The sequence below is a fragment of the Ruditapes philippinarum genome, unplaced genomic scaffold, assembly GCF_026571515.1.
Source record: "Ruditapes philippinarum isolate M1 unplaced genomic scaffold, ASM2657151v2 ctg12792_1_1_1_1, whole genome shotgun sequence".
Taxonomy (NCBI): Eukaryota; Metazoa; Mollusca; class Bivalvia; order Venerida; family Veneridae; genus Ruditapes; species Ruditapes philippinarum.
The window spans coordinates 35,497-51,169 of NW_026864885.1; the positions used below are offsets into that span (position 1 = coordinate 35,497).

General features: G+C 34.2%; 1 long non-coding RNA gene across 1 annotated transcript; it reads right to left on the reverse strand.

The window, feature by feature from the left end:
• Positions 1 to 7,099: 7,099 nt before the first annotated feature.
• LOC132727160 (uncharacterized) lies at positions 7,100 to 15,173 on the reverse strand. Its single transcript, XR_009625299.1, has 7 exons — positions 14,939 to 15,173; positions 13,273 to 13,385; positions 11,335 to 11,531; positions 10,441 to 10,495; positions 9,626 to 9,831; positions 8,700 to 8,899; positions 7,100 to 7,272 (listed from the first exon to the last, which is right to left on the reverse strand). It is a non-coding gene; the product is annotated as an uncharacterized LOC132727160 (long non-coding RNA).
• Positions 15,174 to 15,673: the final 500 nt, after the last annotated feature.

Here is a 15,673-nt window from a genome sequence, read left to right on the forward strand (position 1 = left end):
GAAAGGTGGTTAAGGGAATAACTTTAGTGGCACAAATACAATGTACATAAAAAGAAATTATCTCTGGTGAAAAAAAGACAAAGTGTACAGGAAAATTTTTTTTTTTTTTTTGTTTGGGGTTTTATGTCACATCAACACAGTATAGGTCATATCGCGATGTTCCAGCTTTACTGGTGGAGGAAGACCTCAGGTGCCCTTCCGTGCATTATTTCAGGCACGAATGGGCACCTGAGTAGAACCACCGACATTCCGTAAGCTAGCTGGATAGCTTCCTCACATGAGAGAATCCAAAGTCCCGGTCGGGATTCGAACCCACAGCGGTGAGGGGCAAGTGGTTTGAAGTCAACGACCTTAACCACTCGGCCACGGACGCCCGGATAATAGTATAAATATATATTGTCAAATGATGTTCGAATAAGTTACAAATAACCTTTCATTTTTCCAATGAACTAAACATTTTCTATTTCAATTTTTGACCTTCAAGTGTGGCCTTGACCTTAAGCTGGCACAAGAGTAAGATGTGTTCCGCACATAACCCAGTTGGGGTGAACATTTGAGTAAAGTTTGAAGAAAATTCTTCCATTAGTATAAAATTTATAGAGCAGACACGACATATTGTCTAATATTTGATTGTATGTAAATTTGAAGACTTAAAAAGGGGCATTACTTTGTTAAAATGCAATACAGAGTTATGAAACTTGACCTGCATATCTTCATTGTGACACTTCATATATATTTTAAGATTCAAGCAAATACCTTTTCTAGTTTCAGAAATATTCAAAACATGTTAAAATTCAAGAATATTTTATAAGTCAATTTTTGACCTTCAAGTGTGACCTTGACCTTAAGCCAGCAAAAGGGTGACATGGGTTCTGCACATCCCCTTGTTGAGGTGAACATTTGAGCCACGTTTGAAGAAAATCTTTTAATTAGTGTAGGACTTACAGAGCGGACACGACATACTGTCTAATATTTGATTGTTTGATATTTGACCTTCAATTGTGACCTTGACCTTGAGCTGACACATAGGCAACATGGGTTCTGCAGATCCCCTTGCTGAGGTGAACATTTGAGCCAAGTTTGAAGAAAATCTTTCAGTTAGTGTAGGACTTACAGAGCGGACACGACATACTGTCTAATATTTGATTGTTTGATATATGACTTTCAATTGTGACCTTGAGCTGACACATAGGCAACATGGGTTATGCACATCCCCTTGTTGAGGTGAACATTTGAGCCAAGTTTGAAGAAAATCTTTCAATTAGTGTAGGACATACAGAGCGGACACGACATACTGTCTAATAATTGATTGTTTGATATTTGACCTTCAATTGTGACCTTGACCTTGAGCTGACACATAGGCAACATGGGTTCTGCACATTCCCTTGTTGAGGTGAACATTTGAGCCAAGTTTGAAGAAAATCTTTTAATTTATGTAGGCTTTACAGAGCGGACAGAGCATACTGTCTAATATTTGATTGTTTGATATTTGACCTTCAATTGTGACCTTGACCTTGAGCTGACACATGGGCAACATGGGTTCTGCCCATCCCATTGTTGAGGTGAACATTTGAGCCAAGTTTGAAGAAAATCCTTTAATTGGTATAGGATTTATAGAGTGGACACGAAAATGGAGACGGATGGACCGACCGATGGACACGGCAAAGCGAATCCATTATAGCCACCCCAACATTTTGTGTTGGGGGTATAATAATAAATATATAGATAATTATACAATCGACAATAATTATTATATACTAGCAGATTTGGAAACATATATAATTATTATAATACAAATAACAAATAATAATAATTATTTTAATTAATAATATAGTAATTTTTTAGAAATCCTTCTGGCAAATAGGTGATCAATAAGTAAATAACCCTCTGGCAGTGAAAGGGTTAACAATTAATAAAAAATCATTTCCCAAAATGCAGTAATGATGAACGTTCATTCTTAACAGATCAATTTACTGCACAGTTTTATGTTGACAATCTTTGTGATAAAGCTTACGTATGGTATACAAAAGGCACCATGCAATATATTACAGTCCAAGTCGATGCTTGTGACATAAGCAATGCGTAAGAAAACCATTTATTTATAAACAGTTACAATGATATAAAAATATATTGAATACAAGACATGCCCACAGACAGAATCATCTTTACTATAAGCTTCATATCACATGGGTGAGAAGTGTAGACAATCCCAGCTATCCTCCTCGCAACTTTTCGTGACCTTCACAAACACCTGTTCAAGATCACTGTCTGATTTACCATAACTCGCTATCCCCAGCTCACTTTCCTTGTCCTCCAGAAGTCTAAATAATGGAACAAAATGGTGACGGTCGTCCGTCTGCATTGGGATTGTCATATGGACTTCATTGTCTACATGCTTGGATATAAACGCAGCTGGGATTATCTGTTTTACCATTGTGAGAATCTCAGCATCTTTATTCCCATCCAGCTCTGAAGGTCCATTAGTATGCATACCTAAAAGAAAAATCTATTTATAGAATCAAATCAAACATGAATCAAATTTCAAATCAAATATATAACAAGACGGCCATGATGGCCCTGAGGTCGCTCACCTGTATATAGTCCCCCCCCGGGCCAATTTTTACCCAAGGGCTTTTATTTGTTTATTTGAACAGACTTGGTAGACACCCATAAGAAGATGTTTCATGCTAAACATCTAAGTTCTAGCTAATTGGGTTTTTTAAAAGAAGATTTTTTAAGTTTTTACTATACACATATAGTTAAAAAAACAATGACACCCCTGGGGCAGGGCCAGTTTTGACCCCCTGGGGCTTTTATTTGAACAAACTTTGTAGATATTTACTTAAAGATGTTTCATGCTTAATATCTAAACTCTAGCTATTTGGGTTTTTTCAAAGAAGATTTTTAAGTTTTTGCTATACACATATAAGGAAAATCAATGACCCCCGGGGCGGGGTCAGTTTTGACCCAAGGGCTTTTATTTGAACATACTTAGTAAACACCCATTAGAACATGTTTCATGCTAAATATCTTAGCTCTAGCTCTTTGAGTTTTTTAAAAGAAGATTTTTTAAGTTTTTACTATAATTATGCATACAGGGAAAATCAATGACCCCCTGGGGCGGGGCCAATTTTGACCCCAGGGCTTTTATTTGAACAAACTTGGTAGACACTCATTAGAAGATGTTTCATGCTAAATATCTTAGCTCTAGCTCTTTGGGTTCTTTAAAAGAAGATTTTTTAAGTTTTTACTATATGCATATAGGGAAAATCAATGACCCCCTGGGGCGGGGCCAATTTTGACCCCAGGGCTTTTTTTTTAACAAACTTGTTAGACATTCACTAGAAGATGTTTCATGCCACATATCTAAGCTCTAGCTCTTACGGTTCTTTCAAAGAAGATTTTTTAAGTTTTTACTATATGCATATAGGGAAAATCAATGACCCCCTGGTGCGGGGCCAATTTTGACCCCAGGGCTTTTATTTGAACAAACTTGGTAAACACTCACTGGAAGATGTTTCATGCCAAATATCTTAGCTCTAGCTCTTTGGGTTCTTTAAAAGTTGATTTTTAAGTTTTTACTATATGCATATAGGGAAAATCTATGACCCCCTGGACAGGACCAATTTTGACCTCAGGGCTTTTATTTGAACAAACTTGGTAGACACTCATTAGAAGATGTTTCATGCTAAATATTTTAGCTCTAGCTCTTTGGGTTCTTTAAAAGAAGATTTTTTAAGTTTATACTATATGCATATAGGTAATATCAATGACCCCCTGGGGCGGGGCCAATTTTGACCCCAGGGCTTTTATTTGAACAAACTTGGTAAACATTCACTAGAAGATGTTTCATGCCAAATATCTAAGCTCTAGCTTTTACAGTTCTTTAAAAGAAGATTTTTTAAGTTTTTACTATATGTATGTAGGGAAAATCAATGACCCCCCGGGGCGGGGCCAATTTTGACCCCAGGGCTTTTATTTGAACAAACTTGGTAGACACTCACTAGAAGATGTTTCATGTCAAATATCTTAGCTCTAGCTCTTTGGGTTCTTTAAAAGAAGATTTTTTAAGTTTTTACTATATGCATATATGGAAAATCTATGACCCCCTGGGGCAGGGCCAATTTTGACCCCAGGGATTTTATTTGAACAAACTTGGTAGACACTCACTAGAAGATGTTTCATGCCAAATATCTTAGCTCTAGCTCTTTGGGTTCTTTAAAAGAAGATTTTTTAAGTTTTTTCTATATGCATATAGGGAAAATCAATGACCCCCTGGGGCGGGGCCAATTTTGACCCAAGGGCTTTTATTTGAACAAACTTGGTAGACACTCATTAGAAGATGTTTCATGCCAAATATCTAAGCTCTAGCTCTTAGGGTTGTTTAAAAGAAGATATTTCAAGATTTTTCTTTTGGTTGCCATGGCAACCAGAGTTCTGCATGGAATTAAATTCTTTGAACAATTTTTAAAGGTGACCACCAAAGGAACATTCCTGTGAAGTTTGGATGAAATTGGCTCAGTGGTTTATGAGGAGATGTCATTTAAAGCAAAAGTTTACGGACGGACGGACGACGGACGAAAAGCGATCACAAAAGCTCACCCTGTCACTTTGTGACAGGTGAGCTAAAAATTGAAAATTGATTACCGATCTTTTCTTTATTTCTTTGCTTTCTTATGAGTAAATGCATGTGAGTTATACTGTACAACTCTTTATATCAAGCAATTTGAAAAGGCTAAATGTTCTGGAATTATTAAAGTCAGTTCTGTAACTTTGTACGATACTTACATACTTATCCAACAATTGAAAATCTTTAATGAACTTTATAGGCAAAAATTAATCCGTCAAAAAAATTTTCTGATTATACAGTATCTCATACATGTTACTTCATAAAAAGGACGTCAAGCTTGCTCTGCCTGAGACAAGTGTTTTTAGACTGATATATCATCAAATAATATTACTTAACTTTTGATTGAAATTATTTTCAGAGAAACTATCAGAGCAGAATTCAAGCCGCAGACCTTAACCACTAGACCTGCTCGTTGAATCCTTGAAATCAAGCCGTTTGAGCAATAGGCAAAGTGCGCATGCATGGCAAACATGGCTAACATGTAACATAAAGAAATAAACTCAAGAATACACTGCTGTATATCACATAAAAATGCAGTCTCCCATTTATAAATCACTATAAAGTATATGCAGAAATGGTCCTCAATTCATATGTAACAGGGTGAAAATATTGTGAATTCAAGTTGAAATTTCTACATAACAATTGATCTCGGACATTCAGTCTATTGGTCATTTGTCTCTAACTATTGATCAAGAAATCATGTTGGGTTAGTTACAAGTTAGTCACTTGCGGAGATATTGGTAATTACTGGTTAGTTATCCAGGAAAGTTTTATTGGACCGACTGTTGAGATATGATGAACAATATGTTATAAGGTGTAAATACCTGACAATCAAAAAAGAAAATAAAAATGTTATACTTTTGATTTTTTAAACATTTTCTTACACTGTAAACATAATATTGTCATTTAAGATTGAATGTTTGAAAATTTGTTTAATATCTTGACACTTAATGACTTTTAATTTCTACAAACGTCAAAACATTCATCCAGTTAAAAATTATGAAAACTATAAAGGACTATCATCCAAGCATTATGTCATATATCGGCTTTATATGTAACATACCTTCATCTTTCAAAATCACAGCCGGTAACCATCCCGTAGTTTAGACTTAAGTAAAACATTTCAGTTTGCCGTCTGCTGTAATTAGAATCCTATCCCCCAAAGTCACTGCCTCATCCAAATGGTGTGTGGACACCATTATTGTCCTTCCTTAAAGATGAAAGTTAAATATCAGCTTGTTTTATGCTAGCAACACTAGTAATTTGCCTAAATCAAAACCAGCCTGTACTTTTATGCATTATGCAAGTATGTAAAAACAAACATAATACTTGAACGGGTTAGGCTAGCCAAAAAGGTACTTAACTTTCAACCTTCACTATTGATAGTTCCCAATTTTAATAATATTTACCTCTCTTGCCAAAAGTGGCAGCCATTATTGAGGTCAATTTTCTATATCATGTGACCCCTATGTCTTTTCCCTTTTATAATGAAGAACAAAACTGAGGGTTACTGGTTCGTAGATTTAATTTGTAGTAAACATTATAATTCCAGGATACATCATACATCATGCCAATTGTGGATCAGACTCTGTAAACTATACCTCTGTCACTCACACTGTGATATTAGCTCTGTACTGCAATTACAATTTCTCAATCCAAATGTTTATTAATTATCACATTTATTTTAAGTAAAACACATAGGTCTACTTCATCTACATGGTACAATGACCAACAACTTCTATAACACAAAGAATGACCTCAGGTGACCTTAACTTTAGTAGGGAAACATTATGGATGAGCAGATAGCAGATTTGGACAAGGGAGCTAATGACATAAAAACAAGGTTGACAGAGTTGTCTTTCTTGGAAAATAACAAATTATCTTAAAAATAGGCCTTGGTTACATGCTTTTCGGTGGTTTATAGAAATATATCAATGAAATATAAAACTGATATTTTCACTGTTTGAAACAGTGAAATTACCACTTTGATAATTTCACTGTTTTGAATTTAAGCCCCTTTCGTTGTTTCAGTGAAATACCAGCATGCATAGTACTGGAAACCAACTAAATGATGTCACATCGTATTATTATTTGGTGCGCTTTTAATTTAGCATTAGGTTAAAACGTCTTTTTAAACGTTTCTTTGCATATACATGTAATTAAAAGAAAATTTGATTTGTTTATTCCAAGATCGAAAAATATTTCACCTCATGAACACCAAAAGTTCATATTTCACTCGTGGCTGCACCACTCGTGAAATATACATTTTGGGGTTCACTCAGTGAAATATATTTCGATTATACACTGATCTAAACATATATCCTCTAAATGATTGACAAAGTATGAAACAAGCAATATAAACAGCTGATTTAGGTAAATTGTCAAATTCCGTTCTAAATGTTAAGGAAAATAACTCAACTGAAATTACAGTCATCATTTCAACTATACCTGTCTTGTTCAGTGAATAGATTCCAGATGGCTCTACGTGAGTAGGGGTCGACACTGGCAGTAGGCTCGTTCAAGATCACTGTGCGCGATCCTCCAACAAATGCTATAGCTATAGAAAGTTTTCTCTGCATGCCGCCAGAGATTGCCTCTGGGTGTGATCCCCTTTGTTCGCTAGACTGAGGTCTGTCAATATTCTGTGAGCAAAATATTAGTCTATCATTGTAATATTACGTAAATACTTTTAAGAAACCTATTTATAGATAAAAGTTGGGCTGTTCAAGACTTTATTTTAGTCGGGATTTAAGTCAACACCAATACCAAAATTCAGGTCATATGGTGACTTTCCAGTTTAACTTCCCCAGATTCCTCTTTGTGGATCTGAGGTAAGAAGCACTGGCATACTGCAAGCAAGCTTATGTGAAATAATCAAAAGTCACTGTCAGGATTTGAACCCACAGTGTTGTTTAAGCATATGTTTGACTGTAATCCTCTGTGTATTATAACATAGATCTAAAATATCATTGATTGCATGATTTCTGAAGTTAAAGAAACAAGCAATTATCATAGTATTGCAAGCAATCCATAAGTCCCCTACCGGTTAGAACCCCATCCAGTTTATGTGTAAAATTTGCCATAATTTCAGCCTATTTGTTGCCATAGCAACCAGAATTATCAACATAGGAAGAAAAAAAAAGATGTGCATAATCTCAAGACTGCCATCTACCCATATGTCAAGTTTCATAAAAATATTTCCAGTACTTTTTGCTTTATCACTGGATCCAGTTTATGTGTAAAATTTGCCATATTTTCAGCCTATTTGTTGCCATAGCATCCAGAATTTTCAACATAGGAAGAAAAGACTGCCATCTACCCATATGTCAAGTTTCATAAAAATATTTCCAGTACTTTTTGCTTTATCACTGGATCCAGTTTATGTGTAAAATTTGCCATATTTTCATCCTATTTGTTGCCATAGCAACCAGAATTTTCAACATAGGAAGAAAAGAAAAAGACGTGCATAATCTCCATACTGCCATCTATCCATATACCAAGTTTCATAAAAATATTTTCAGTACTTTTCAAGTTATCGCGGGATCCAGTTTTGTGGACGGACAGACTGATGGACTGACAGACAGACGGACGGACAGACGGAGGGTAAACCTAAAGTCCCCTCCGGTAAACCGGACTAATAACGAATACATTTTGCTTTGTTAACATTTTGATATGATTTGTGCTTATGAAATTATATATTAAGCAAAAAATATATATATTGTTAAAATTATGGAATGCGACTTATATTTGAAATGTTTTACTGATAATATTTTGTATGATGATGTATTTTGTACAAGTCTGAAACAAAGTTTATGTTTTGTTCTGTTTTAAAAGAAAACGAACATGCATAAGTACATATCTACCTAAATTACTACCAATATGTCCGAAGTCATTATTGTGTTTCTTGTCTCAGATCTCTAAAGCATTTAAATAGAAAATCTAGAACTAAATTCTATATGGCAAATAGACTTAAAACTACCATTTACTGTTACAAATATGTTTTTAAACCCTTAAATCTAAATCAGCAGATTATACACAATTTCATAATCTGATTATGGTAACTTCTTACCTTGGAATATTATCTTGTATATCTCTAGCTGGAACACAAACGTGAATAAAACCAAAGATCATCATTGACGAGATAGTAAGGACGTCTACTACGATTAATTCCGAACAAACGTTTAAGACAACATGTTTCCCAAAGTGATGTTCCACACCAGTAAGAGCTTGTGAATGGAAAATACCATGGCTTTGGTATACCATAAGATCCTAAAATAATAATAAAGGGTGCCATAAGATTATACCATAAGATCCTAAAATAATAATAATAATAAGTGCCACGGCCTTAATATACCATAAGTTCCTGATGTAATGGAAATCACTTTGATATACAAATTTAATAACCTGTCTCTTTAATACACAAGTTTCTTAAATAATAGAAAATACAAAGGCTTTGTTATACTGGAAGTTCATTAAATAATCAAAACATACCATGGCTATGGTAGACAGTATGTTTCTGAAATATTATGAGCCTTGATATATACCAAACATTCCTAGAGCCTTTACTTAAACCGAAATCATCAGAGTTATGTAAATACCGTAGTGACAACACAGCCAAGGCTTTGCACGAAATGATACATAATGTATAATAAAGTGCAAGTATTTATGTCTTCAATACCATTAAAAAATAATTTTTACGCATGTTTTCATGAATATTTATTTTCCTTGCTTGGTTGCAGGAAACAAGATTGGCCAAAGTGGAGTATCTTTTGTCTATCACAATATTCGGATTTCAATTATTTAGACACATTGATTTAATTCGAAGTAAATTTTCAGTCCAAGGCAATTCGAATAATCAGGGTTTAACTATAAAGGGTGAAACTAAGTTGATGGCATTTCGATGCAAACACTAGAAAATCCATGATAATTTGCAAGAAGAACGGGTAATTACATTAACCGGTTAGTTCTGAATAGAATAAAAAACTTCTAATTAACCTAGATGAACATTGTCTATATACCAGGCCAGTATAAAGTAAATAACTGTGTCCACTGCTATCATTATCAACACAATCTGTAGACTAAAATTATCATGTTCCCGTGGCGACACATGCAGGTTCTCCCACTGTACGCATGATCCCTCTAACTCATAAAACAGGAAATACTTCCCACCTAAGACCCAGAGCTGATGTTGGAAATATTGCCTGAAAAGTAAGTTTTATAACTGAGGTTAAAAAAATACAATGTATTCTGTTTCATTATTTTTATTTTTATTATTTTTAAGACACAATATACCTCAAAAATGTTTTATTTTTATTTCACAAAGCATTTTAGTTTTGGTGTTCTGTTGTATTTTACAGACAGTTTATAACTCATCGGCCATTTCATAACTGAACCATATTTTGGTTTTATTGCCTTCGTGAATTAGAAACATTATATTTTGCTTTACTCAGAATTTATTTAAGTTTGATTGTGTATGACGCTATAAGCTTATAATAGGCATACTTTTCAAATCTGCTCCTGGAAACAACCTGTACTGAGGTAAATGTGTCTAAAATGTCCTGCTCAAGGCAGCAAATGTCTAATACCCTTGACAAATTTTACTTTTGTTATCATCTTTAAATTCTACACTTAACTTTCTAGTGTGTCACTTAGTTACAGCAGGGTAAGGGCCAACATGTATTATGGTTCATGAAGTTTTAAGTCAGTTACTGACAGCAATAGTTTAAATGTATGCCGGTATCCTGGCCGCGTTAAATCCTCTCTGATGGCTATATACATGTATGGTAGGTATATTATAAAGTAAAATATACCCGCACAATTGCTGCAGCAAGTTTAGCCCGAGAGAACATACTGTCAATTAAAAACCTGAAATACAACAGAAAACAAGAAAACAATTAAGATGCTTTTTACTCAATTCGGGCTTCAATAACACCAATTATTGATCTTCAATAATTATATTGAATTTCGGGTATATTTTTTATTGTTTTATCATATTTTTCCGTTTACACTATATTATATGTTATTTTAGTTTTGGAGTAATATATGTGGATATATTAGCTGTTAGAAGCTGTTAGGCGAGGGTGATATTTTATCTTGGCAGGTAATATATCCACATATATCACTCCAAAACTAAAATAATAATTTTATTACCCTTCCCCTGCCGGGTTAAGACAATTTTGATATAAATCATTGCTACTTCTTATGAAACGTCGAAATAAGATTCCCTTTAGGGTCCCCTTCACCACAACATGATGTCACATAAATACATGAAGTATGTTCTTTCGAACCTAACGAAAGTAAACAAGAGAAAAGGAGTAGTCTGTTGAAAGCACTTTTTTGGAATTAATATCAAGCTTTCACAAGGTCATATTTGTTTTCAATACTGATGAGAATATGTATCATTACTCTATTTTGGTAAATATTTATCATTTGACAGTTAAAAAGTGCTTGTAAATCGGAATTTACATCGCGTAAAATCAAACCGTACGGGCATCGCCACAGCGCATGTTGTTTACAACGTGGGGTATCCAACGGGAAATTTAGTGTGTATATTACCCGTCTGGCTCAGTAATATCAATTTCTTTCGGGTGACCAATATTCAATCAAAAAGGAGGAAAAAATCTGGAAGGGTAATAAAAGATTTTTAAATATCACGTTTTCAGGCTTTACGACCAAAGTCTAGTTCCTTTAAGTGATATACTTACGAAAAAGCAATAGAAGACAGGGCAAACATTTCCAGGAACATAAACACTATGACTGGATTACTATGAGATAGTACACGTCCATAGTATAACATCAACGTCAGCGTTACCACGGTAACAGTCATCTGTACCGCGGCAGTTATAAACCACGCCCACTAGTTTACACTTTGTGATAAGCCCATCATCTTCATTACCTGTAACTATGAATAAGTTTTATAATATTCTTGTGGAATACAAAACTAATGAGTGAAATATAACCTATACCGTTTATCATATATATCATTAACCCTACATCACTCATTTCTGAAACAAGAGGCCCATAGGGCCCTGGATTGCTCACCTGGCAAATAGGTCAAACGGTCAAAAGTGGACCCCCTTTTCACCCCAGAACTGAGAAGCTCAATTTGAAAACAAGGAACAGCATAATCTGAACAATTTTTGTACACTGACACCAGGAAAATTTTGGTGTAAAATTATTTTAAAATTGAACCAGTGGCTGAGATGTTGTTTAGCTCTTGTTTTCTAATTTTAGCTCTGACAACCATTTTATCAAACAGTTCAGCCAGTAGGCTGTGAAAGGTGAGCTAATAAAAAGATGACATAAAAAAAGAAGGAAAACAAACATTTGACATGCCTGGGGATTGAACTGTCGACCTTAATCCCTTGAGGTGGGGTCAATTATCACCTTAGGGGTTTTATTTCAACAAACATGGTAGAAATGCACTAAAACGTGTTTCATGCCAAATATCAAAATTTTTTCAGTTTTTACTATACACATAAGAGAAAAATCAATGACCCTTTGGGCCGGGCTTATTTTGACCCTAGGACTTTTATAAGCCCAAAGTTGGCAGACATCTATTAGAAGATGTTTTATGCCAAATATCAACGCTGTTGCTCTTTTGGATTTTTACTAGAAGATTTTTTTTTTAATTTTTACTATATACATGTATATATAAGGAAAATCAATGACCCTCTGGGGTGGGGCCAATTTTGACCCTAGAGCTTTTATTTGAATAAACATGGTAGACATCCATTAGAAGATGTTTCTTGCCAAATATCTAAGCTGTAGCTCTTTTGGATTTTCACGAGAAGAATTTTTAGTGTTTAGTTTATACATGTAACGAAAATCAATGACCCCTGGGGCTGGGCCAATTTTGACCCTGGGCATTAATTTGAAGAAATTTGGTAGACATCCACTAGAATGATGTTTCATGTCAATTATCTAACCTATAGTGCTTTTGGATTGTCACAAGGAGATTGTTTAAGTTTTAACTATATACATATAAGGAAAATCAATGGCCCCCTGGGGTGGGGTCAATTTTGCCCCTATGTTTTTATGTGAACAAACTTGGTATACATCCACTATGTTTCATGCCAAATATTTAAACTGTAACTCTTTCATTTTTTACAATAAGATTTTTTAAGATTTATTGTAAAAATAATCTTTTGTTTGCCACGACAACCAGAGTTTTTGATGGATCCAATTCTTTGAGCAACTTTGGTAGAGCTTCATGCAAGGAACATCCATGCAAAGTTTCAACCAATTTGGCCAAGTGGTTTAGGAGGAGAGGTTGTTCAAAGAAATTGTTGATGCACACACGTACGATGGACGCACGGACGGATGCACAGACGGACAGTCGATGGACGACGTATAATGGGCCATCATTGAGGACATTGTCCTCAGGTGAGCTAATTAAAAGCAAGTTCAGTTTTCTTGTTTATAGAATATTCTGCTTTAGTGTGACATTTTTAATAAACAAGTATACTATAATAAATATACGTTCATAAATGCTTGTAAAATATTTTATGGAAACCAAAAAAAAAAAAACATTTTAAGGGATATTTATCAAGCAATATCAGGAGTGCCAAAGAAAGTCATTTAAAGACAAAAGAAATGCAAAATATAAAAGAGGTAAATAATGTTAACAAAAATTTTCAAACCTCTTAATCTTTTCTCCTTTTCATAGACAATTTTCTGTACGAGCATAGCAACTGAATAAACACATGACAGCATTAAACATAGCAGTATAATATGTTGTATTCTTCAGATAAATCTGAAATCAAACATTTAATGTCATATAGAGGATATTTGTTTGTTTTGCATGTAAGATTGAAATATATTTCACTGAGTGAACACCAGATGCAATATTTACACAAGTGGCATAGCCACAAGTGAAAATAGAATAGCTGGTGTTCAAGAAGGAAATATATTTCAATCTTATATGTAAAACAAATAAATTGTCTTTTTATTTCATGCTTTTTGAGTGATTTTAAGTATTTTTTACTGATTTTGTCGCGTAACGTCTTGTATTCTCCTTTAAAAATGACGTCATCACATTATGATGTCACATCATCAATTTTGAAATATAGTTCTGTTAAATTTCTCCAAATTTGTTACATTTTTGACATGATGTATGATGATATAAACTTTCTTCTCCTAAAGAAGCAAAATTTATGTATGACAACATTAATTTTGCCTGTTATTTCATGTTGTTATATTCTATTCATCCGCTACAGTGAAAATTTTATTTTATAAATTTCACTAGTGGTTTATTATGATTATAATTATCTGATATATTACAGTAAAAACACTGGACAGCATGAAATAAAATAAGTTTTTTATAAATTTTATCAGGGGAGGTGACAAGAGCCTTAATTACAAAAAATTCATTAGGAGATAGCAAACCCTTAAAAAAACAACCTTTATCAATGGAGGTGAAGTAATAAATGCCTTTATAACTTAACAAGAACTGTCGGAGGACAGTAACGCTCGACTATTCGAAAAGTTGTCACAAGTGTGTTTCATTGGGTATTATAATGTTTACCTATATAAATATATAAAATTGTCCGAAAAGGTACAAAGGCTTGTTATTAAGATGTTTTATCGAGTAAATCACTGCTTTATTTTTATAAAATGCAAAAAATTGTTCAAAAAAGGCTCAAACCCTTCAGTAGTTGTGGAGATACTTGCTTAACCAAGAATTTCTAAGTCGAAAAAGGGGCATAATTATGCAAAAAAGCAAATCAGAGTTATGGGACTTGTGCCAATCATGTTAGATATTCACAGAGAACAAGTGTGTGAAGTTTCAATCCATTCCCTTCAGTAGATACCAGCTTGCACGCAAAAACTTAACCACAGGGACGCCGACGCCGACCAATGGGTGACTGCATTAGCTCGATTTTTCTGCAAATAGTCAAGCTAAAAATAGCAACATTAACTTTTACTCATCATTTATTGTTAACATCATCATCTCTATGTATTGAGTATAGGTTGTTATAAATCACTTATAAATTACTAAATTAATGTTTTCATTTTTAACAAATGAATTGTACATGAAAAGTCCAAAACATTTAGAAGGTCTAAAGCAGATTAAAACCATTAAATTGATAAATGTAGGTTCATTGTAATTATCAAAATATTGAATTCTAATTATATAGATCTTGCGATTCGGACATGAGCTTTTGGTCTTGCTATGAATATTTCAAAGCAGGGTATGACAAAATATCGAATATGAATTCATATTCGTGAATATAAAGAGAATACCGAATATGAATATTATTATAATGTAGGTTCAATGTAATTATCAAAATATTGAATTCTAATTACATAGATCTTGCGATTCGGACGTGGGTACTGGCAGCAGATAACGGACGCCGGCTACACATCGCTTCCCATCTTTCTCCCCGGTGAGAAGGTGTAACAAATCAGCCCGAGCTCCACCGGCAGTTGGGCAGGCAGTGAACCATCGCTTATTTAACAGAGTATCAAGGGAGACAACTCACGCATCCCACAGCCAACACGAATATGGCATTGTTTTCCAACCTGTATAATTGCTCTCTCTACCAGGTCCTGAATGAATGAAAATTACTAAATATGAATTATGAATAATGCCTATCAGGAATTAAATAGTATTATGGTGCTTATAAATTTGCTCCAAGTTTGTGCACGAGCCAGCAGAGCTTTTGGTCTTGCTATAAATATTTCAAAGCAGTCAATTATGACAGAAGTTTTCCTAGCAAAATGTTTGCGGAACTCAAGAGGCATTGTGGTCTGCAGTTCTTCTCTTTCTGGCCAATATATGAAATGTTTCATTCTAACAAACATAATATGTATAACCAATGTAAATATTCTTGATACTGTGCAGGATGAAGTCTTAAATCTATATGGCAAATCTTACAATGGGAAATTATGTTTCAGTCTCATAAAAGTGAGCAACACTCTCTCAGATGCACCAAGACACATATTCTTTTTCATATTAAGAAATGGTGACACAAAATCCATAACCACCATCAAAGTCAGATAATTTGAAAGGCCTGTATAATATTTTACTTTCTCATTATC